The sequence below is a fragment of the Oncorhynchus kisutch genome, linkage group LG11 (assembly GCF_002021735.2).
Source record: "Oncorhynchus kisutch isolate 150728-3 linkage group LG11, Okis_V2, whole genome shotgun sequence".
NCBI lineage: Eukaryota > Metazoa > Chordata > Actinopteri > Salmoniformes > Salmonidae > Oncorhynchus > Oncorhynchus kisutch.
In genome coordinates this window covers 46596787-46618378 of record NC_034184.2, presented here as the reverse complement: position 1 = coordinate 46618378, position 21592 = coordinate 46596787, and positions in this window count along the sequence as shown.

The following is a 21592-nucleotide window of genomic DNA, read 5'->3' as shown; positions in this document are numbered from 1 at the left end:
AAGCAGCCCCCTATCCACATCGTTGGGACAGTAGTGGAGAGGGTAGACATTTTTAAGTTCCTCTGCGTACACATCACGGAAAAACTGAAATGGTCCACCCACACAGACAGCGTGGTGAAGAAGGTGCAGCAGCGCCTCTTCAACCTCAGGAGGCTGACAGAGAAATAGTGGTTTACACTATCTACTCCTCTCACACTGCCTGCCAACAAATGTTAAAAATGTAACTCTGGAAATCTCATCATGAAACGCTAAGGTGACACATTTCTTTATTTGAGCACTAGCTGCTTAGAGTCATATATTGTAACTTTACCGGGCACACCGTTGTCATCTATTGGTATTTGTAGCAATACTGTTAATTCAAGTTCCAAATGAATGGTGGCTAATTAAAGGCAGCCAAATTTCATCATAGTCCTCACTGTGACCTTTACCTGTTACCTAGTGGCCTTACACTGACATCACTAGACAAGGGACTGAATCCCATTGGCACCTGGCCAATAGGGGAATGAGATTAGTATTTTCATTCCCTTTCACTTCCTCTCCAGTGGGTCTGGGACGATATGTCAGTCATGGCAGTGGCATTGCATTCCTTCTACAGCAGATAAACAGCACTTACGCCACACGTTTGCTGATTTTGAGAGAGAGAGAGAGAGAGAGAGAGAGAGAGAGAGAGAGAGAGAGAGAGAGAGAGAGAGAGAGAGAGAAAGAGAGAAAGAGACATGTGCTTTTTATTTTTGTATTTTTTTAAACATAATTATTAGAGATTTTCTTTAATATAATCTTCCATGCTAAAAACCTTCCTAGCCTAGAACTTTGTTCTTAGCCACAGCAATTTGCGCAACCGTATAACCATTTTGACTGGCTCTTTGGACCATCCAGAGAAGGCACTATCATTAATTTCCAAATTAATATGGACTTTAGCCCCAGAACACTTTCCAGCATTTTGCTAAAGAATCTTCTTTAAATTGTAGAATCTTATAAAACAATCTTATGAGGATCCTTGAATGCTTTCCTAGTTGACTGCTAATTTCCTTTTTTGTCTTAGCTGATCTGTAGAAGAATTTCTGTTGGAATGATCTTCTCACAGTTCCTCAGAAATAGTCATATTCAAGATTATTTCAGCCAAAGTTTTTCAAGATATTCACGAAACAAACTGGAGACCGAAGGCAAGTCAAGTTGACATAAGGTGCTTTTCGTTGTAGTCCAAACTTTCCCACCAGGTGGCGCCTAAAGAACTAACTTTAAACAGCTCACCTGTTGGGACTATGGGACCACTAGTGTAGGACACATTAGAGGAGTAAACCAATGAAATGAGGGATGTTGCAAATATATATATATTTTGTTGTAATGTGTATGTCTTTCAAAAGATCATTTTGTGGTCACCATTTCTCAGAACAGCCCCTTATTTGACACCATTGCACCATTGTCTGGGTGCAAGGTAAGACAACAATTATGGTAATCTGATATTACACACAAGACAGATATGCTGACTGTACCTAATGAGTTGCCCATCGTTCTTGGTATCTCAGTATTGTGTCTCATTTTGGTACAAAATGAGCAATGTCTGTATGTCTGTGTGGGTTAAGAAGGCCTGAGTCATCTCACAGGTTTGTTATGTCTCCACTTATCAGGTAGCTAGGATTTAATTAGACATTACAAAACACCAGGGTCATATTCATCTGGCAACAAACAGAAGAAACTGAACTGAAACTGGGAGGGACTATCTGCACCTGTCCAATTACAAATGCACATTTTCTGTTGCACAATGTTTTAATGGTGTGCCTTGATGAATACGACCCAGACAAGGCCTTGGCTGAAGGGAGGAGAAGGGGCTGTCATAAACACTTTGGGCAGCTTTGCATCAGCATAACTCATTAACCTCTGTGGAACACCTGACATCGGAGGTGAAGTCATGTCTACCCGCTACCCAAACTGCTCCACATCCCGTTGGGAAGTTAAAACAAAAATATGATGAATTATGTTTAGCTAATTGTCTATGACAGAGCATCCTCCAAATAACTGTTTTTCAGCATGAAGTGTCAACAGCTCAAAGTGGCCCAGTACCTGCCTGTGTATTTAATGTGAGTAGTGAAAATAATGTTATTTCGGGAAATTAGTGCTGTTACGACTCCTTCTTTCACTGCGAAGAAGATTAGAAACACAAGCAATAAATGCAGTACCGTTCCACAACCCTCTCTCCTCTTCATGTTTTTCTCTCACACTCTCTATTTATGTGGTTGCTGAGTAGAACTACCAACAGTGGCAGCGAGGCCCGGAATAGCAGATGGTGGGGAAGGGCTGTATACTTGCATGTGGGCCGCCGACTAGGTGCTCTTTAGTGCTCCTCAACCATACTCCGTCCAGCGGAATGGAGGCTGCTGCTTCCTTATACATGCCAGTGGTCAGGGCCCGGCCTGCACGCCCTCAGCTATTTCTGTCTCTCCCTCTCCCTCCAAGTCCAGCTGCACTCACTCCACACAGATAAAGAACTGGGAAGAGAGAGAGAGAGAGAGAGAGAGAGAGGTGTAGAGAGCGAGAGAAGAGGGGGAGGAGAGGAGAGAAAGAGGGAACACAAAGAGTAATGAGAGGGTCATGGAAAATGAGAAATGTCGTGTCTTCGTGACATGAACGTTTCTCACAGTGTTCATCCTTAAATGGCAACATCATTAGAGAGAAATTCATGAAACATATGACAAAGACATTCCACGGATGTTAATATTCCTGATAGCACAATCATATAAAGTAAGAATACTTCTTACTAATAAGTCTTCAGGAAGAACAGAGTAGAGTGCCACATCACTTCAGAGTTTGTTTAAATATGGAAGTGGCTCATTGAATTCAACCAAATGGAACATTTAAATTCACAATCCGGCAAAGAGAGAAGATTGAACTCTGCACAGAGCAGTTTTGTTAGAAGAGGAACCTAAGAAGCATTTGTATAACATTGTATAGCATTCCTGAGTGAGTTAAAATGTGTTGTACGGTTCCGAAAAGAACGGAGAGAACGTTTGGGTGAAGGTTTCTGCTTTGTGTACACTCCAGATATCCAATGACGCACACACACACACACACACACACACACACACACACACACACACACACACACACACACACACACACACACACACACACACACACACACACACACACACACACACACACACACACACACACACACACACACACAGGCACACAAGATATACAGGTATGCATCTATAGTATGTACACACTTTGTGCGAATGTCTTTGTTAAGGGGAGTAAGACTGTGTGTGTATGTTTCAGTCTATGCCCTCTCTCTCTGTATAAAATGTATTTACAGAGATCCCTTTCTTTGTGTTAATGGTGGTTGACTGACAGCTTCTCTTAGCTCCGGAATTGCTGATAACCAGGCCCAGATGGAGCTGGTTGGATGTTTCTGCACCACTCATTTACTCCAATACCTGGGACAGGACAGAGCGAAGGGACCAGACCGGCACCCATAGCGCCCCCCCCCAACCCCCAGCCCAGGACAAATCCTAACCATATGGGAGAGGTGTAAATGTCCTTTCGATCTGTCCTGTAGGAGAATCAGGATATCCCGTTTAGGGGTTCTCTCCCTGCCCTGGCCGTGGCACATTCTACAATATGAACAGTTAGGTTTTGAGGTTGTGATAGTTTACACTGTAACGAAACCGTAATGGGACTAACAGAAACTAATAAAACAGATGGAAAATGAGTCATGGATGACCGGCCATTGTATAAGGCACCTCTGCACATGGAGTGTAGCTGAATGACTACCAATGTCACGCCCTGATCTGTTTCACCTGTCCTTGTGCTTGTCTCCAACCCCTCCAGGTGTCGCCCATCTTCCCCACTTATCCTCTAGGTATTTATACCTGTGTTTTCTGTCTGTCTGTGCCAGTTCATCTTGTTTGTCAAGCATACCATCATTCGTACTGTCAGCTCCTGTCTTTTCCCAGCCTCACTTTTTCTCGTCACCCTGGTTTTTGACCCTTGCCTGTCTTGACCCTGTACCCCCCGACCACTCTACCCATCCATGAGCCTGCCTGCCGTCCTGTATTTTTGCTCCACCTCTGGATTACTGAACTCTGCCTGTCCCTGACCCTGGGCCTGCCTGCTGTCCCGTACCTTAGCTCCTAATCTGGATTATCGACCCCTGCCTGCCTTGACCTGTCATTTTCCTGCCCCTGTGGTTACAATAAACATAGTTTACTTCACACAGTCTGTACTTAGGTATTACCTTGATTCCTGATAAACAAAGTATTCAGATAGCAGCTGACTGACTTACAAAGTATTACATTCCACCACATGGGTGTGTAACCACTTTTAAATAAATCAATTCCTGCATAGGTCAAGGAAGATGACTTATCACACTGTGTATTGCATAACAATTTATCAAAGAATATATTTGAAACAATGTCTAGTTTCTTTCTCTTCTCTTAGTCCTATCGGTTACTGTTGAAATGCTTAAATTACTTCTCTGTAAACACGTCCATTGTAGACCTTGCACATACTGTACCACACAACCTTTCAAATGTGACCTTTCCAAAAACAGCCATCGATCTCTCTCTGGCCATTCGTACATTATGTAGTCCTACACACACTGTTAATCATGAATCATAATAAAATAATCTATATTCTAATAATAGAACTCAATGGGTCTAATTATAGAATTTAGATGAAGATAAGAATGTATTTGTCTCTCGATAATTAGACAGACTTGCTATCAATGCCTTCTTTCAAGTTCCGCGTTGATGACATACGCTAATGCCTCTACCCATCAAATGCCCTTCCTTGTGCATGATAAGTTCCTTTGTATATCCTCTCAGTACCCCTGTCCTTTGCACACGCTCAGTTTCACCGCACGCGCTCAGTGTCTCTGTTCTTCTGCACACGCTCACTGGCTCTGAATACAATAAAGGTTAAAGTATCTGTGGCATGTGGCTGGTAGCCCCCAACTCAGCAGCTCAGATTGCCTCTGACAGACACTGAAGCTGCTGAGTAAAAGACTTGCATTAAACCTTTACACTTCTGCTTCTGTCCTAGTCTGTATTGGGTAAAAATGACATACTTTATGAATAAGTTAAGATCATTGATAAATTACAATAGTTCTTGTATCTATGCCTATCGACTTATAATAAATCTTAAAGATAGTATCTGTCTCTTCATGTCCCGGACGTGTCCACAATCTTGTTGTGCTTCATAAGGTGTGTCTGCTCCCTCATGCTTTATACCCAAAATGCCCCCACTCTGGGGTATTTTTCAGCAGGGCACTGTGGAATGACTCCAGATAACCTGAGTTTTACAAAAAATACTAAATTGATTACATGGTCTAGAAGGTGCTCTGTGGTCCTGAGTCTACCTCTAACCACCTGTAACCCCATAACACAAACACAAACCATACAAATACTACCCAATTCATGTTTATACCATGCTTACTGTAAATTGAGCTATCTTGGCTGTCATCTTGTAAATATTTTGGCCAACTTACCTTCAACTTGTGCAGAACTAGGGGTTGGAAGTGCATGTTGATGAAATCCGATTATGTGCCACCTGCAACAAAATACACAATACAAAAAAATACCCTCCCAAAATACCTAGTGCCATGAATACCTAGTGCCATTATTCAAGTTTGTGGGTATGCCCCCTCTACCTAGTGGCAATATCAGCATTTGCTATGAATGCCGGACTTTGTGGTTCACTATGAGCAGACCAATATACAGGGTGTTGAAACAGCCCAATTCTAGCAGTAAAATGTAAATGTTATAGTTCAAGCTTATGGTAAAATGTAATGTTGTTAATATGGACTATGTGCCGTGGCAGACCCAGAGTGAAATGTCCCTTTAAGCTAACGATATCAGTGGTGGAAGAGGGCCGAGCTACAGGTGTTTGTCAGACTATGAGACATCCCGAAAATGGGTCTTCTCACGGAAATGTCTGTAGCGTCTGAACCATTTGGCCTACATTTGCTCTAGCCCGCTACCAGTTAAAAAAAATGTATGGAAGTATACACTGAGTGTATAAAACCTGTTCTTTCCATGACATAGACTGACCAGTTGAATCCAGTTGAAAGATATGATCCCTTATTGATGCCACTTGTTAAATCCCCTTCAATCAGTGTAGATGAAGGGGAGGAAACAGCCTCTTTGGGCTGAAATCCCGTTAACGGGATGATATGACAACAGCCAGTGAAAGTGCAGGGCGCCAAATTCAAAACGACAGAAATCTCATAATTAAAATTCCTCAAACATACATGTATCTTATACCATTTAAAGGTATTCTTGTTGTTAATCCCACCACAGTGTCCGATTTCAAATATGATTTACGGCGAAAGCACCACAAACGATTATGTTAGGTCACCACCAAGCCACAGAAAAACACAGCCATTTTCCCAGCCAAAGAGAGGAGTCACAAAAAGCACAAATAGAGATAAAATGAATCACTAACCTTTGATAATCTTCATCAGATGACACTCATAGGACTTTGATAAAGTTCATATTTATATCAAGAAATCTGAGTTTACATTGGCGCGTTACATTCACTAGTTCAAAAAACATCCAGTGATTTTGCATAGCCACATCGATTCAACAGACATACTCATCATAAATGTAGATGATAATACAAGTTATACACAATATAGATATAGATGGAATTATAGATATACCTGTCCTTAATGCAACCGCTGTGTCAGATAAAAAAAAAACTTTACTGAAAAAGCAAACCATGCAATAATCTGAGACGGCACTCAGAACAATCAAGTCAAAATAGCCGCCATGTTGTAGTCAACATAAACCATAAATGACATGCTAAATATTCCCTTACCTTTGATGATCTTCATCAGAATGCACTCCAAGGAATCCCAGGTCCACAATAAATGCTTGATTTGTTCGATAATGTCCGTTATTTATGTCCAATTAGCTACTTTTGTTAGCGCGTTCTGGTATACATATCCAAACGCTCATTCTGGTCAGCGTTATGTCAGACAAAAACTTCAAAAAGTTATAATACAGGTCGAAGAAACATTTCAAACTAAGTACAGAATCAATCATTAGGATGTTTTTAACATTAATCTTCAATAAAGTTCCAACCGGAGTATTCCTTTGTGTCTTCAGAAGCCATGGAACGCAGGTCGCTATCATGTGCAATGCGCGTGACCAGAAAATGGCTGACTGCCAGACACCTGATTCATTCTGCTGTCATTCAATCACACAACACAGTAGAAGCCTCATTCAAATTTCTATAGGCGGTTGACATCTAGTGGAAGCCCTAGGAAGTGCAACATCATTAATATCTCAAGCGGATTTCAGTGGGAACTGTGTTGAGTACATACCAGCCTCAGATTTCTCACTTCCTGTTTTGATTTCTCCTCAGGTTTTTGCCTGCCATATGAGTTCTGTTATACTCACAGACATCATTCAAACAGTTTTTAGAAACTTCAGAGTGTTTTCTAGCCAATACTAATAATAATATGCAAAAATTATCAACTGAGACTGAGGAGCAGGCCGTTTACTTTGGGCACCTTATTCATCCAAGCTACTCAATACTGCACCCCTGCCCCCTAAGCCTTGAGACAATTGAGACATGGATTGTGTATGTGTGCCATTCAGAGGGTGAATGGACAAGACAAAATATTTAAGTGCCTTTGAATGGGGTATGGTAGTAGGTGGCAAGCGCACAGGTTTGAGTGTGTCAAGAACTGCAACGCTGCTGAGTTTTTCACAGTTTCCCATGTGTATCAAGAATGGTCCACCACCCAAAGGACATCCAGCCAACTTGACAATTGTGGGTCGTGTTCGAGTCACATGGGCCAGCATCCCTTTGGAACGCTTTCGACACCTTGTAGAGTCCATTCCCAACATATTTAGGCTGTTCTGGTGGCAAAAGAGGATGCAACTGAATATTAGGAAGTTGTTCCTAATGTTTTTTACACTCAGTGTATATGGAAGTAGTTTAATGCCGAAAGAAAGAAAGAAAGAAAATGTATGATCTTGTCTCATCGCTGCAACTCCCCAACGGGCTCGGGGAGTTGAAGGTCAAGTCATGCATTCTCTGAAACATAACCCCCTCCTGTGCGCTTGCCACACTGCTTCTTAACACGCTGCTTGCTTAACCTGGAAGCCACCAATGTGTCAGAGGAAACAGTGTTCAACTGACGACTGAGGTCAGCTTGCAGGAGCCCGGCACAAGGAGTTGCTAAAGCGAGGAAATCCCCCCCAGCCAAACCCTCCCTTAACCCGGACGACACTGGGCCAATTGTGCGCTGCCCTATGGGGCTCCCGGTCACGGCCGGGCTATGAAACAGCCTGTGATTGAACCGAGACTAAAGTGGCACCTCAGCACTGTGATGCAGTGCCTTAGACTGCTGCGCCACTCGGGAGGCCCTGGGATGTACTTTATACCATTTAATTCGCTCTTCCGACTGTCAACTCCTGGCCGAACAGCCTCTATCAATGCACATGTCTGGAATCTTTACAAGTGTAAGGCAGCAGGAGAGAGTGGTTTTGATTTATAACCAGTGATCTAAAAAAAATGATAGATTCCAAACAAAAATCACTTTCTGTTTGTCATAGGCGAACACGGCGAATTCTTAGCGAGTTCAGGAAGCCAAGATAGAGCTCTGTGAGACTTAAACAGCGATGGGTGCAGATGTTTTGCTCAAGAGAGACGTTCAGAAAATATGCACAGTTTCTCTAACACTAAATATACAAATATGTATTTTATAGTTATAAGGAAGGGGGAATTGTATACTTAGTCATTTTGTAAATGTATGAAACTATATTTAAATACATTTAGAAATGTATTATACTTTATGAAAAATATATATTTTCAAGCCTTATTCATACACATTTGTTGAATAGGAAATTTGCAAAGTGCATTTGGAAAGTGCATTTGGAAAGTATTCAGACCCTTCCCTTGTTGAACATTTTGTTACGTTACAGCCTCATCCTAAAATTAATTAAATAAACACTTTCCTCATCAATTTACACACAATACCCCATAATGACAAAGCGAAAACAGGTTTTTAGAACTTTTTGCAAATTTACTACAAATAAAAAGATACCTTATTTACGTAAGTATTCAAACCCTTTGCTATGAGACTCGAAATTGAGCTCTGATCCATCCTGTTTCCATGGATCATACTTGAAATGTTACTACAATTTGATTGGAGTCCACATGTGTTAAATTCATTTGATTGGACATGATTTGGAAATGCACACACCTGGCTATACAAGGTCCCATTGTTGACAGTGCATGTCAGAGCAAATTAGGTCGAAGGAATTGTACGTAGAGCTCCGATACAGGATTGTGTCGAGGCACAGATCTGGGGAAGGGTACCAAAACATTTCTGCAGCATTGAAGGTCCCCAAGAACACAGTGGCCTCCACCATTCTTAAATGGAAGAAGTTGGGAACCACCAAGACTAGAGCTGGCCACCAAGAAAAACTGATGGCCACACGGACAGAGCTCCAGAATTTCTCTGTGGAGATGGAAGAACCTTCCCAAAGAACAACCATCTCTGCAGTACTCCACCAATCAGCCCTTTATGGTAGAGGCCAGACTGAAGCCACATTTTCGTAAAAGGCACATGAAAGCCTGCTTGAATTTAGCCAAAAGGCACCTAAAGACTCTCAGCCCATGAGAAACAAGATTCTCTGGTCTGATGAAACCAAGATTAAACTCTTTGGCCTGAATGCCAAGCATTACGTCTGGAGGAAACCTGGCACCATCCCTACAGTGAAGCATGGTGGTGGCAGCATCATTCTGTGGGGATGTTTTTCAGTGGCAGGGACTGGGAGACTAGTCAGGATCAAGGGAAAGATGAACGGAGAAAAGTACAGAGCGATCCTTGATGAAAACCTGCTCCAGAGCGCTCAGGAACTCAGACTGAGGTGAAGGTTCACCTTCCAACAGGACAATGCTAAGCACACAGCCAAGACAATGCAGGAGTGGTTTCGGGACAAGTCTCTGAATGTCCTTGAGTGGCCCAGCCAGAGACTGGACTTGAACCCGATCAAACATCTCTGGAGAGACCTAAAGATATCTGTGAATCAACGCTCCCCATCCAACCTGAGGGAGCTTGAGAGGATCTGCAGAGAAGAATGGGAGAAACTCCGAAAAATACAGGCGTGCCAAGCTTGTGGTGTCATACCCAAGAAGACTTGAGGTGGTAATTGCTGCCAAAGGTGCTTCAACAAAGTACTGAGTAAAGGGTCTGAATACTTACGTAAATGTAATATTTTTTTATTTTTATACAATAAATATGTAAACATTTCTAAAACCTGGTTTTTGCTTTGTCATTGTCAGGTATTGTGTATAGATTGATGAGGAAACATTTATTGAATCTATTGTAGAATAAGGTTGTAATGTAACAAAATACTTACCAAGACATGAAATGTTCCTGAGTGGCCTACTTACAGTTTTGACTGAAATCATATTGAAAATCTATGGCAATGCTTGAAAATGACTGTCTAGCAATGATCGACAATCAACTTGACAGATCTTGAAGAATTATTTAATGAATAATGGGCAAATATTGTACAATCCAGGTGTGCAAAGCTCATAGACCAAGAAGACTCACAGCTGTAATCGATACTGATACTCAACATTGGCCAATGCAATACCCCAGGAAACAGTAAAGATTCCTACAACGTTAGGTTACGTTCCGATGAAGCCCGAATTTGGTTTCACAGGGCCTTGGATTAGCCTTACTGTGACACTAGCTTGAAGTCTCACTCTGCCTACTGTACTGTCACCACTCTACCATACATACAAGACTATCCTGATAATTATCATGGCAAAATAGCAGTAAAAGGCTGGTACTACCGGACCACTACAGTCTGATTACAAGTCAACGGCCTGTGGTGAACCTCATGGAATTCCTATGGGATGGCTCACTCCTTCGTTTCACAGATCAATACCGTACAATTTTCTATTTTCGATTGTGGATATGTGCCAGACATATGTGCCAGGCGTCACTATGCCATCTTACCTTAGTAGCATTTAGCATAGTAAATGACATGAGTCAGAAAGCTGAGAAAAATGTTTTCCTTTTCAACTTTAAGTCACCAGCTGCGACTGACAGCTATGATCACAGTATATCAAAACTGTAACTACTGTACTACTGCGCAGGAAACTCTTCTATCTTCTTTTGAACAGTAGCTAGAACAGTGGTAGACAGATATAGGACACGATGTGTGGTCTATTGACCTGTCATCTGTAAGATGCCAGATCACCATGCAAATCATTTTGGGGTACGGCCGCAACGCAAGATGGTGTTTAAACTTCCCACAATGCCTCCCTTTCTCCACACACACTTACAACTCTTTGCTCCTCCGTGCTCACTTTTTGAGAATTAACCAATACCCACAGTGCGTTAGTCCCTCCCTAAGTACATTGAAAAACATTGTGAAATGTTTACTGTCAGCCTGAGAATAAATGTGCACATTAGGACCTAGAGTAAAGTAGGCCGGGAGCAGAGCTGATTACTGATAAGAGTGCTAATGGAGTCATTATTAACTGGCCTCTCAACATCTGGCCTCAAGCCTATATACATGTACAGTCTGTACTGAGAGGACACATTGCACATTTAAAATGAATATTAACTTATTCAGGATGTCATCATAATTCTTAGTATGGGGGAAAGTATATCTTCATGAAAACATATTTGCTGTTACTCCTACCGGAACCCCCAGAGAGTAGAGATTGTGGTGGAATGCTTTATAAGGCTTAATCTCATGACGTTTCTGCATTATTTAAAGTTGCTCTCTTATAAGAAGATCTATCCTCAAATCCTGGCACTTTTAACTGGGGCCCGTTCAAAGTATCATGCTAGAAATGCTGATGTAGGATCAGTTTTGCATTTAAGATAATACTAATATTGCCAGTTGGACCTGATTCTAGATCAACCCTCCTACTGTACTCTGAGATGCATTTTTAATACAGGCTCAGGCTCTTTGGTATTATTTCTAATGCCTTGCTTTCCATCTTTCCATCTTTAGCACAGTGTGATACTATGTGCTAACACTCACGCAGGTGTAAAAGGTGTGACAGCATCCGGAGGGGGAAGGTGGGAGAGGGGCAGGGACGTGTTAATTGATTCTATGAGAGGGTGCCAGAAAGCTTGATAAAACTTTGGATGATGTCACCGTCAGGATATTGGTTAACTAATGCTATTTCCTATTTGTATATAGCAACAAAATGCAGGAGAAATAGAAAAGGGGAATAAACACTGGCGCTTGGGAAAGAACAGGGAAATAGAGAAATTGTTAGAGCATTATCAAAACGGTGGCAGGTAATGTTTTGCACGATGAAAACAATATTGGACATTTCAGTTGAGGCAAAGAGGTTATGTTTATACCAGCCCCGGGTACAGTTTGTGAGGTGGAAAGTGACCTCAGTTGACCTCAGTTGGGCTATACACACAATGTTGTCTGGGGAGAGAAAAACCACACGTAGGACTACTTACTGCATAGGTCCTTCTTGTTAAAGAAGCAAGCATGTGCCAAAGTAAATGGATCCTAATGACTGAATTGGAGTCATTCCTCCCCAAACACAAAACACAACATATGATGGAAGTATATTCCTGGCAAACACTTCAAATGTTTTCAATGGAATTGGAATTTGCCTGGCTTTTTGGATTTGAATGTTGTTGCTGTTACTCCTACTGAGATTCAACGGTAGAGTAGCAGAGAGAATGGCAGTGGGACAATCCCACCCCTCCTTTCAAAACACTGTCTTAGTGTAACACAACGTCAGCCAGGACACTGCAAATCACTTCACACACTGCGACCAAACTGCTTTCCCTCCGCATTTTACTTCCCAAACAAACATGTTTTTATAATTTGGTCATTTATATGAACCGTCAAGTACGAACACTTGGGACTAACAGAATAACATTTTCCCATATCTCACTAAAAGCTATAAAATACATGAATCTGGCAAGTCAGGACACATGACACATTTCAGTTTGAGATGAGCCTACTCAGTAGATTTGTTTATCTAAATGTCATTTGTAATTACATGAGTGCAGAAGAGTTCATCATTGTAGTCTGCACTGATTGTGTATCTTCTGGGAAAAGTTATTTTTAGTTGGTTGGTGCAGCAGCACCAAGCACTACAGCTCTGTAGTTTCCACTATTTAATGGACCCCTTAAAGAAAAAGAGACAGTGGTGTGTTCTCTTCCTCCTCAGATCATGTGCTGCCCACATGTACGCCTCAGTGACATCACTCTGAGCTAGTCTGGGTACCAGTCTTTTTAGCTAACATGCCACTCCTTGCCAATCCTGTCATTTGCCAAAGAGGCTTGTGTTTTTGGCAATCTCAACATTCAATCCACCTAATTTCTGAAAGCTTTTAAGACACGGAAGCCAAACTTGGGAACTATGGATAGAACTTACTCTGCGCCCGCGCATTATCATAATTCATTAGCATGTTTTTTTTTTTGCCGATACATCCTGAAAAAATATACCATATTACTGGCCTGCTGATGTGCCTGGACCTTGTAGGCTAAACTGCCAAGAAAAAATCCATAACTGATCCAAATGGTAGCCCAATCAGGCAGGCTAGATGTAGTTATTTTGAAATGAATATGCATTCAAAAGGCCAGGCTTTTAAGCGGTTATTCAAATGATATAGGCTATTCACTGCATATCACAGCCTAGACTACTTTTGTACTTGAAAACAGTAGTAACATTCTTCATTACATTGTGTTGTTGTAACCAAAGTAGGATACAATTCTTGTCGCTAAAAAACTGAAACAATAGGATAGCTTTTCGAGCTGGTACCCGGGAACTGGGAGGGATATTTAGTCTTCTGTACACTATATATACAAAAGTATGTGGACACCCCTATACAGGTGTATAGAATTGAGCACACAGCCATGGAATCTCCATAGACAAACACTGTCAGTAGAATGGCCTTACTTAAGAGTTCAGGGACTTTCAACGTTGCACCGTCATAGGATGCCACCTTTCCGACAAGTCAGTTGGTCACATTTCTGCCCTGCTAGAGCTGCCCTGGTCAACTGTAAATGCTGTTATTGTGAAGTGGAAACTTCTAGGACCAATAACGGCTCAGCCGTGAAGTAGTAGGCCACACAAGCTCTCAGAATGGGACCGCCGAGTGCTGAAGCGTGTAGCACGTACAAATCGCGGGAGCTTCATGAAGTGGGTTTCCATGGCCGAGCAGCCGCACACAAGCCTAAGATTACCATGCGCAATGCCAAGCGTAGGCCTGGAGTGGTATTAAGCTTGCCACCATTGGACTCTTGAGCAGTGGAAATGCGTTCTCTGGAGTGATGAATCACGCTTCACCATCTGGCAGTCCGACGGACGAATCTGGGTTTGGCGGATGCCAGGAGAATGCTACCTTCCCAAATGCATAGTGCCAACTGTAAAGTTTGGTGGAGGAGGAATAATGGTCTGGGGCTGTTTTTCAATGGTTTGGGCTAGGCCCCTTAGTTCCAGTAAAGGGAATCTTTAAGCTACAGCATACAATGACATTCTAAACGATTCTGTGCCTCTAACTTTGTGGCAAGAGTTTGGGGAAGGCCCTTTCCATTTTCAGCATGACAATGCCCCCTGGGAGGTCCATACAGAAATGTTTTGTTGAGACCAGTGTGGAAGAACTTGACTGGCATGCACAGAGCCCTGACCTTAACCCCATCGAACACCTTTGGGATTAATTGGAATGCAGACTGTGAGCCAGGCCCAATTGCCAAACATCAAAATCACTAATGCTCTTGTGGCTGAATGGAAGCAATTCCCTGCAGCAATGTTCCAACATCTAATAGAAAGCCTTCCCAGAAGAGTGGAGACTGTTATTGCAGCAAAGGGGGGGACCAACTCGATAATAATGATTTTCGAATGAGATGTTTGACGAGCAGGTGTCCTTTTGGTCATGTAGTATACTGTAGGATACCTATGATTTCGTTATCTGATAAACGTTGTTTTATTTCGCTGTGTAAATTCACTGGATATCTTCACTGCAGTGTTAAGCCTAACACTGTTTATGAATTATGGGCTAACAGCTAACAAGCATATGTTTCTACCTTATGCTATAGACTAAATCTCACGCCTGTCGGTCTTTGTTCTGTTGCGCAATTACGCACCTGGCTTCTCCTCTTTTACGGCTTTTCCTCTTAAATCTTGCGGGGTCCCAAGAAAAGCCAGACAACAAAAGCTTGTTGGACGCTTACTTCGATTTATTGTCTTTAGCCTACTAATAGCCTATTGAACAAGATATACACTCTATGTATTCTATGGAAGCGGGTGAGAACCAAGAGCCTCCTAGGTTTTGTATTGAAGTCAATGTCCCAAGAGGAGGACGGAAGCTAGCTTTCCTCCAGCTACACCAGGATGCTACCCTACAATGTTCTGTTGAGGCTACTGTAGACCTTCATTGCAAAATAGTGTGTTTTAATCAATTATTTGGTGACATGCAAATATATTTAGTATAGTTGTATCTAAAAAGGATAGCTTTTTCAATGTTATACCATTTTTTTTTCTGAAATTCACTGAGGAGGATGGTCCTCCCCTGCCACCTCTGAGGACCCTCCACTGCTCCACTGGCATCTCCACTGGCTTCTCTCTCTTCCATCCTCTCCCTATTCCTCTCATAGCTCTTGAACCTGTAGCCTAGCCCAATGCGTGTCCCAGTAGCAATATATTTTGAACAATGAAAAAAAATATATAGGCTATATATTCAAGAAAGAAGCACCTTGCTCTTGCATGATGGATATAAAATAGGCTACAACATTCATAATGAACTGGCTGGGAGTTTGAATGGCGATAGCTTCTCTGTTGTGATGTAATCATATCGGCTGGTGGTACAAATGTAATAAACGGAAATCCTCTTGTTCTCCCCGAGCCCAATGTTTATGTTTATAATTAAATTGATCAATTAAGGTAGAACTTTTTCCAAATGGTTTAATTTGCATAAACATTGTGATTGGAGGATAGCTGTGAGAATCAAATCATCTAATCTCCTCAAGCTCATTAATGATAGTGTTCATATTTGAAGATTGCAGAAAGGCTACTCTCTTTGGCATTGTCAAGGAGTGGCAAGGAGTGGAATGTTAGCTAAAGAGGCTGGTATGCAGGTTGTCTAAACATCAGACTGTGGTTAGGATACCGTGGTTACCATGGTAAGGATACTCCATTGATATCAGTCTGAAAGAAGTGCTGTAAAAAAAATGCAAGTGTCTCGACAAGCCAGAATGTTGAATATAGTGTTTTACAGTGTTTCCCGCACTCTTGGTCCTTTTGATGATAGGAAGTGTACTGTACTATACCACGACCCTGTGGATATCTTGTCTCAATTTACCTGCTATATATGGACAAAACCAGCAGACAACAGGTAAAGTTCTTTCAAATTAAGTTTATTCAACAGTCTGACTTGTGATGGGACTGTTCACAAAAGGTGAACCTACATGTTAGAGACCAGAGAGGAGTCTTCCACTCTTGGATTCGTAGAGGCTATAGTATTCAGTCTAACCCTGAGCCACATCACCAATCTATTCACAAGTGCTGTTTAAACAGTGTCAAATGATGTCTTTTCAACTTAAATAGACGTTGGCTCAACAACTGTAAGCTGTCTACAACAGAATCTACCCCTGCAATCATTTCAGTAACAGAGCATGTATAATGTATCACCAACAGCTGGTTATTACTGGCCCAATCTATCACATAAGACATCATTGTATGCTTGAAATGGATTAGGGAGAGTGAGTTATCTATGTCAAATCTCCTTGAGCGGAGGAGTGGGAATTTTGTGCTCTGTCCTACATCCAACATGACAGGACTCCTTTTAGCGTACAATTAGGACGTGCGAGGACACACACTCACTCCTTTCCCCCAAAGCAAAAACACACATGGGGAAACGCATTTGCTGGAGAAGGCTTTCACCTCCTCTCTATCCCCCCTCTCTCCCTTCTCCTTGTTCTCTCTCTCTACATTTCATATATACAATCTATGCTCTCAACACCCCACCTCTCCTCTCTGACTCACTATCAAGCAGCAGTGGTTACCAAGGTGACAGGTTTTTTTGTGCAAAAATAGCTGCACAGTTCATCAGCTTACAGTGCATCAATGAAACTCAGATAATGAGTGGAATATATTGTTATATAAAACCCAGGTATTGTCACACCCTGATCTGCTTCACCTGTCCTTGTGATTGTCTCCACCCCCATCCAGGTGTCGCCCATCTTCCCCATTATCCCCTGTGTATTTATACCTGTGTTCCCTGTTTGTCCATTGCCAGTTCATCTTGTTTGTCAAGTCAACCAGCGTTTTTGTTCTCAGCTCCTGCTTTCCACACCCTCTTGGTTTTGCCTGTCCTGACTCTAAGCCTGTTTGCCTGACCACTCTGCCTGACCCTGAGCCTGCCTGCCAAACTGTACCTTTGCCCCACCTCTGGATTGTTAACCTCTGCCTATCCTGACCCTGAGCGTGCCTGCCGTCCTGTACCGTTGCCCCACCTCTGGTTTACTGACCCCTGCCTGCCTTGACCTGTCTATTTCGTTACACTGTTGGAACATTAAACCATTGTCAAATTGACATGTCTGCATCTGGGTCTTACCTTGATTTCTGATAGTACGAACTGGCCATGACTGACCTAGCAGTCCTGGGCCAGCTGAGCAACACCATCTACACCCAGGGAGCCACCATCGGTAGGCACGAGGACGGCTGAACGTCATGACCGGGCGTGGGACAGTTTGCTGGAGCAATTCCACGGGTTGTTTGGGAGGCCGCCTACCACGGTGGTAACCCCACAGCTCCTCACCTGCTAGCAGCGCCGTCTCATCGGTCATTCCACCTGTTCGGGAGCCCTGCTTACCTCCTCCGGAATGCTTAAATGGAGAGCCAAGCACCTGTTGGGCATTCCTAGCTCAGTGTGCCCTCGTCTTCGAGCCTCAGCCTTCCTACTTCTCCTCTGATCGCTCCAAGATAGCCTACCTCATCATGCTGCTGTCCGGGAGGGCTCTCACCTGGGCAACTGTGTGGGAACAACAGCTGGCCATATGCACTAGTCTGGAGGGGTTCGTGGGAGAAGTGAGGAAGCTTTTTGATGCCCCATTCTCTGGGCGAGAGGCCGCCCGGAAGCTAATCCAGCTTCGGCAGGACTCCCCAGTGTAGCTCATTATGCGGTGGATTTCCACACGTTGGCAGCGGAGAGTGCTTGGAATCAAGAGGCACTGTTCAATATGTTCCTGCCGGTGTCTCAAAGGAGGTCAAGGACGAGCTTGCAACACGGGAGTTACCTACGGAGCTCGATTCCCTCATCGCTTTTACCATCCATATCGATGGACGATTTCGCAAACTACGGGAGGAGAGGAAATTGGATTTCTCTTGCACGCCCAGGGATCCCACCTTGCCTCTGAGTCATCCTGGAAGCTCCCGACGGTGCACGCTAAATAGTGTTTCAATCGTTGATGTCACTTGCTCTGAGACCTTGAAGTAGTAGTTCCCCTTGCTCTGCAAGGGCCGCGGCTTTTGTGGAGCGATGGGTAACGATGCTTCGTGGGTGACTGTTGTTGATGTGTGCAGAGGGTCCCTGGTTCGCGCAAGGAGTATGGGCAAGGAGACGGTCTAAATTTGTACTGTTACACTACCCTGGCGTCCGAGCTGAACATCCCCACTCAGCCCCTCTCTATTCCCATGGACGTTAGAGCGCTGGACGGGCGCTCTATAGGCCGAGTCACCCACAACACCTCTCCCACCAACCTACGTGTGTCAGGGAACCACAGCGAGGCATTCCAGGTCTTGCTCATCAAGTCTCCTCAGATTCCCGTGGTATTGGGATTATCCTGGCTCCAGCGACACAATCCCCTCATTAACTAGTTTACTGGTGCCATCATCGGCTGGAGCCCATTCTGCCACACCCATTGCCTGAAGTCAGCAGAACCTGCCCCGGGACGTCTTCCTGGGGGCTCGGAAGGTGCCCCGGACCTCTCCATCATTCCTTCGGAGTACCATGACCTCCGGGAGGTGTTCAACAAGGCCCGTGCAACCTCACGCCCACCGCACTGACTTTATGACTGTAGAATTGACCTTCTCCCTAACACGATTCTGCCCCAGGGACGACGGGACCAGAAACCAGGGTGATGGAGACGTACACTGGGTCTCCCTTGCAGCAGGATTCATCCATCATTCTCCCGCTGGTGCAGAAGCAGATGGACAAGACCCTGCACCCGTGCATTTCCTAACGGGGTCTCAACGACATAATGATGAAGAACCACTACCCGCTACCACTCATCTCATCCGCCTTTGAGCCGTTCCAGGGGGCCATCGTGTTTTCCAAGCTGGATCTACGGAATGCCTGCCACCTGGTGCGGGTACGGGAAGGGGATGAGTGGAAGACCACCTTCAACAAGGACAACGGTCACTATGAGTATCTGGTCATGCCATTTGGTCTTACCTGCTGTGTTTTAAGCTCTGGTCAATGATGTTCTCCGCGACAGTTCCACCCAAGAACATGTGCTCCACGTCCAACAGGTTCCCCAACGACTCCTGGAGAACCAGCTGTTTGTAAAAGCAGAGAAGTATGAGTTCCATCGTTCCACCATCCATTTTCTGGGTTTCATCATCACCGCAGGGAGTGTGCAAATGGATCCTGGGAAGGTGAAAGCGGTGGTGGATTGGCCTCAGCCTACTTCCTTGGTGCAGCTGCAACGCTTCCTGGGGTTTGCCAACTTCTATCGCCGCTTTATCCGGGGTTACAGCACCATGGCTTCCCCTCTGTCCGCACTCACCTCGCCCTAGTTTCCATTCACATGGTCTCCAGCTGCTGACCGGGTATTCCAGGAACTCAAACATCGCTTCACCACAACTCCCAGCTTGGTTCATCCAGACCCTTCCAGTCAGTTGGTGGTGGAGGCCGATGCTTCTGATGTTGGAGTGGGGGCGGTCCTGTCCCAGCGTTCTGCCCTGGACCTCAAGCTACATCCCTGCGCCTTCTTCTCCCACCACCTCAACGCCATGGAAATAAACTATGATGTGGGGAATCGTGAGCTTCTCATGGTGAATATGGCGTTGGAGGAATGGAGGCACTGGCTGGAGTGGGCCCATTCCTCCAGGCTTGCCTGCCACCCTGGCTCCCGTCGAACCCTGGCCTTCGTGCGACACAGCTTTTGGTGGCCTATGATTGTCCCGTATGTCACCACGTTTGTCTCCTCCTGTACAGTATGTGCTCAGAATAAGACTCCTCGACAAGCTCCGGCTGATCTTCTGCAACCACTGCCTGTCCATCACCGTCCCTGTTCCCACATATCCCTGGATTTCGTCACTGGTCTCCCCCATCTGAGGACAACACTGCCACCCTGACTTTGGTCAATCGGTTTTCCAAGGCCGCTCACTTCATTCCTCTCCCGAAACTACCCTCCGTTTGAGCGTTCCCTGGTGTGTCAGTCCCCACTCTTCCCTGAGCAGGAGGAAGAGGTCGGCGTACCTTCTGCCCAGATGTTTGTTTGCGGCTGTAGTCGTACCTGGAGGAGAGCCCAGCCGGTCCTCCTCAAGACCACCTCCAGGTATCTACGACAAGTGGATCGCCATCGGACCCCGGCTTCCAGGTATCGTCTCGGGCAGAAAATATGGCTTTCCACCTGCTCCTCCGGGTGGAATCCCGCAAACTCTTCCCCCGGTTTATCGGCCCATATCCCATCTCCAAGATTATTAGCCCCTCTGCTGTCTGTCTTCTGTTGCCCTGTACCCTTCATATACAGCACATCCCGCCTTTCATGTGTCCAGAGTCAAACCTATGTCTCACCGCCCTTTGTCTCCTGTTCCCACCTCTGGATTGTTAACCTCTGCCTACCCTGACCCTGAGCCTGCCTGCCATCCGGTACCATTGCCCCACCTCTGGTTTTAGTGACCACTGCTTGCCTTGACCTGTCTATTGCCTGCCCCTTTTGGAACATTAAACCATTGTCAATTCGACGTGTCTGTATCTGTATTTTACCTTGATTCCTAATAGGTATTTCAGCCGTGCATAGTACACTACACTATAATTCAAAATGGTAGAACATAGAGTGACTCTTTCCACTTTGTCCTATTGAAGCACTCTGGCTGATGATGTAGTATTTACAGCCACATTCATATATGATTTGGTTTGTACCTTCCGACATAAATTTATCAAATGTGTTCATTTATGAGGTAAAAATACAAACATGTACAGTGTTCAGCCCTTTATCAAACTATATAAGTTAACTAGACACTACATCATTTTGTTTCAGTAGTTTTTAGCAGTTTGATTAAGTGATGGTTCAATGTATTGATAACAAATTACAAAAAGATCATATCAAAAGTAAAGTGAATGTTGCATTTTGAAAAGCAGATACATTGATTGATTACTGTCTGTATCCAAAATGAAAGAGTGATTTGGTGCAGTGGACACGTGACTTTGTGAATTTGTTTGTTGTACTCAGTCAATAGAAAATGCCATTAGAGTTTTGAAACATGAGCCATTTTGATGATCTGTTTACATTTTTGTGCATAGAGTTATGAAAATGTACCACATCCTTATGAAAATTGTCCCAAAGCGATTGAAAAAAAACTGTAATAGCATTATGTCATGTGTTGACTATTAGCCAATTAATAG